This window comes from Pteropus medius, unplaced genomic scaffold, assembly GCF_902729225.1.
Source record: "Pteropus medius unplaced genomic scaffold, Ma_sr-lr_union100, whole genome shotgun sequence".
NCBI lineage: Eukaryota > Metazoa > Chordata > Mammalia > Chiroptera > Pteropodidae > Pteropus > Pteropus medius.
The window spans coordinates 5,146,118-5,147,329 of NW_024352783.1; the positions used below are offsets into that span (position 1 = coordinate 5,146,118).

At 33.6% G+C, this 1,212-nt stretch overlaps 1 pseudogene; it reads right to left on the reverse strand.

The window, feature by feature from the left end:
- Window positions 1–525: 525 nt before the first annotated feature.
- Window positions 526–644, reverse strand: LOC120590021 (uncharacterized; annotated as a pseudogene).
- Between the last annotated feature and the right edge of the window lie 568 nt (window positions 645–1,212).

Here is a 1,212-nt window from a genome sequence, read left to right on the forward strand (position 1 = left end):
AAGTGCAATTATCTCCTGATTTTATGTTGATGGCATTATATTAAAATGTCTAAATATACTAAATATACAATTTTTAAATACTAGTATTTTAAAAATTGTATAACAATGCAAATTCATCCTGTTTGTTTGTATCTGGCTGTGACTCTACCATATAGCTTTTAGTTTCTCCTTTTTGCAGAGTGAGAATAAAACATAATAAGAACACTTGAATGATTATTCTTACCATGTCTGCTTTTTTTTCTTTCGCTACAGAGGTAAGTTATTCTTTATAGGTTTTCCTAGGAAAAGAAAATATTATTAAATATTTGACTTTTCTTATAAATATATATGGTTCTTAATTATTTCCATCAGGCTTATCTCCAAAGCAATTCTATAAAAACAGACCAGGAGCTTAGGGAATTGAGCAAAGTCACTATTTTTTTTTTTTTTTAGGCAAGGCAACCCATCGTTGACCTCATAGACTGCAAGGAACTTGTTGGCTTACAATCCTTATTTTATTTATTTATTTATTTATTTTATTTTTTATGCCTACAGCACCTGGTCTTCCTAGATGATCTCTCATCCAAGTACTAACCAGGCCTGACCCTGCTTAGCTTCCGAGATCAATCGGGATCGAGCTTGTTCAGGGTGGCATGTCAGTAGACAAAGTCACTATTTCTTTTTTTTTTTTTCAGTTTTTATTAAGTTTATTGGGGTAACATTGGTTAATACAATTATATAATTTTCAGATGTACAGTATCATTTGACATCTGTATATTCTATTGTGTTTTTATCATCCAAAGTGCAGTTTCCTTCAACTACCATATATTTGATCCCCTTTACCCACTTCACCCTCCCTCTGGCCCCTTATATTTGACCCCGTTTACCCCGGCTACCACCCCTTTCCTCCCCCACCCCCTACATTATGATAACCACTAGTCTATATAGTCCATGTCCATGAGTCTCTGTTTGTCCTATTTCTTTGTTGCTTTTAGGTTTATATCCTACATATAAGTAATATCATGTAATTTTCAACTTTTTCTGTCTGGTTTATTTTGCTTAGCATGATTATCTCAAGTTCCATCCATGTTGTCACAAATGGCTGTATTTCATCTCTTCTTATGGCTGAGTAATATTCCATTATATATATGTACCATGGCTTCTTTAGCCAATTATCTATCGTAGGACACTTCGGTTGCTTTCATGTCCTAGCCACTGTGAATAATGCTACTA